We start from the raw sequence: 3332 nt of genomic DNA, 5'->3' as shown, positions 1-3332 counted from the left end.
CATTAGTTAAATGGCCCATCAAGTCGATTGACCGTGTATGTTCTTGTGGTGTGATTGTACCAGCTGCTGGTGCGACTTCAAAAACTATTTGAAAATTTTATGATTGTAACAGCGTGCTGGTGTCGTGAGTGGTGAAATTAGCTAAATTTTCTAAGTAAAAAAATATTTTGGCGGAAATTTCAAAGCCGTGTTTGTACTTCATTCGTAAAGAAATAAATATTGTACCAGCATGCTGGTAAGTTATATGCATCGAGCTTGATGGTACAATCACTTGATCGATCCAGCAAGCTGGTGTCGTATATTTCCCCTTTTTTACGAAAAGGATTTTGGTGTGTATATATGATTATGTAAGTAAACAATTTTAGCTACCATTTTTAGCCACAACGACTTTTTTTTAGCTCTTTTTAGCCCTTTTTTTAAAGGAATTTGGCTACCACTAAAAATGCTTCGCGGCAACACTGCTCATAACTTGGATCATATATGAGTCCTAAAAGATTCATATAAGAGCAAAAAAATTTTTGTTTTTGAAAGTCATATTTTTTACCTACCTAGGGCTCCCTTCGGACTCATATATTCTGAACGCTCAGAATATGTTTGCGGGGAAGATGGCGTCACGCACACAGCTGATTCTGTCAAAATCACAAAGAGCGGATTAGCGGTACCGCGATAGGCGCAATCAAAATGTATTCAACAAAGTGTGATTGATTTTGACATTGCTCTCATAAGAAACAGGCTATAATGTCAAATTCAAATGAATTGTTAACCCATTTGAAAATATTTTATTTCAAATTTGAATTTGTTTAAAAAAAATTTACACAAAAACTTTCAAGCAACAAATGTTCTTAACAAACGTGACATTGTTAAGAGATAAACCGCCGAGGAGAGCAAGTAAGCACATTTAAAGTTTGGTAATAAGTAAATACGTTCGACTTTGCTTAAATATTTAATGTAAGGAAACCAAGATGAAACGGAGCAAAACTTTTGAACGGTGCGCTGTATGCAATAGAAGTCAGGACACGAAAATAGTGCGATGTTTTAAACCACCTAGTTGCGAGTTAAGACGGCATCGATGTGGTGTTATACTACGTGATTCATCTCGCGTTTGTGAAAACCACTTCAAGGAAAGTGATTTCAGCTCGTTTATACCCAAACTATTTCGCATGAAAAAAATTTAATTTCAAAATTGTTAGAGTTAAGCACTCATATAAAATTGGAAACTAATGTAAAATCATACTTTTATAGGTGTCGAATAATATTTAGGATAAAAAATGTATATATAAAAATAAACGCACAAAAGCATAAAATTGGGCAATTAAAAACAATAAAATTGCTAAAACGATTTTATAAACAATTTGTTTTATTTTATTGACAAAACATATATTACTGGTAATGTAAGTAAAACAAAACTATAATGAAAATAAAAGCCTTGGGTATCAGTGCTGACAAGATACATGCATCACTAAGGGTTAATTCGTTTGTTTATACTTTTTGACATTATAGTACCTTAAAAGAGAGCCGCACTGAGTTGTCAATCACACCTTGTTTAATACATCTTGGGCGCAATCTCTATTTCTCTCAATCGTGATGTATATGTATATTACACAAGCAATACACAAAATCTCCTATGATGTCATATTTCTGTAAACATTTTTAAGAGAGAGTTAGCGGTATCACAATCAGCGCCACCATCCGTATTCGTTTCACCATGGAAAGCCATAAACGTAGCGACCGTTGGTTCAACTTGGTGATGTTTTGCTCTAGATTGCACCGTTTGTGGGCCTGTTGAATGAATTTGTGACTTGGTTGTATGAAAGATTTTTGATTTTCTGGCAAGTTGTACAACTCGTCGCTATATTAATTGCCATCTACAAACTCATTCTATTTCGCGTTTATTTTATTCAATAATAACCCAAAATGGATAACTCAGCCGAAATATGTACGTGCTTTCATTGAATTTTATAAATGGAAGCCGAAACTATGAAATTGTAAAAATGGGATTTTACAATGAGACTGCTCGCAAAATTGCAATGTCTGTGGGCAAAACGTCCAACTTGATTGAGGATCGATTTGAACCAAGGTCGCAACGTTTAAGGCTTGCATTATGTCAAAATGATTCATTCTGTCATTCATGAAATCATTTATGCGTTTAAGTAGAAATTGAGTGCATGACACCATTTCATGATTTCAATTATACACAAAATGGAGTTTATGCACTGAGTTTTTACTCAGATCCATGAAATGATTTCGTGAATTTAACTACGCATAAACGTGATAATTGTGCATATAATTTATAAGGTAATTTTATGTTTTTATACTCTTGCTACCGCATGAATAGGTATATGAATTCGTGGTAAGAATATATGAATTCGCCTTGGAAGATAGAAAGCGAGTAAGAAGAAATGCCGAACAAAGGAATTTGTCTTCTTTCAACTTAAATAAATGCATTTTGCAAACAAAAGTTCGTACGTTGCTTAGTGCCTTGGTTATATTGCGTAAGGATCTATTGATTGCATTATAAACATTTGCATTTATTCGTTACTAACACCTTTCTTAAGAAGTTTCACTTCTATATGTATGTTACTTTTTTATGTATGTTACCGCATAACTTTGGACCACGTTAACCGATTTCGATAATTCTTTTTTCATCGGAAAGGTGGTACCTCAGGTGTGGTCCCATACTTAGTGTGTTTAGAGCCAATAATTGGATCGTGAAGAAATTAACGATAATCTTAAATTTGTATACGAGAATTGAAGTCGTTTTTGTTTTTGCTTAAAAATTACTTGTTTGAATTATAAGTATTCACCAAATCGGTCTGACACCCTGGCAAAAGCGCAAATTACCTCAAGCGATGATGTTGATAACCGTCGTTTTTGAATATTGTCAAAATTGTTCTCTACATCATGTAAGTAATATAACCATCTTTAATTTAGTACAAAACAAAATTAAAATTAAATTGGTGTACAAATATTCGATACCGAACAAGTATCGATGCTTACTTGAAGCGAGTAAAAGTATCGATACTTTAATGGTATCGTTTGAACCCTAGTCATGACTAATTTTTTACAGAAAATTTGCCTATCACCACGTAATTTATAAACGTAAATTAATAATAAATAAATAATATAAAAAAACTTTTTAATATACAACGCTTTTATAAATGGACTAAAAAGTAGAAAATAATATTTCTCAGTCCCATAGAATTTGTTTTGATAACTTTTGATTTTGAAATTTTAGCAAAAGTCACTATAAACAATCTATGAAATTGAAAATGAAAAACGTGGAGAGCATGCAATACAAAGCATTCGATTTAATTGACAATAGTCAAACTACA

The sequence above is a fragment of the Rhagoletis pomonella genome, unplaced genomic scaffold (genome assembly GCF_013731165.1).
Source record: "Rhagoletis pomonella isolate Grant_MI unplaced genomic scaffold, Rhpom_1.0 Rhpom_scaffold_00001, whole genome shotgun sequence".
Taxonomy (NCBI): Eukaryota; Metazoa; Arthropoda; class Insecta; order Diptera; family Tephritidae; genus Rhagoletis; species Rhagoletis pomonella.
Note: the sequence above shows the minus strand (reverse complement) of the source record.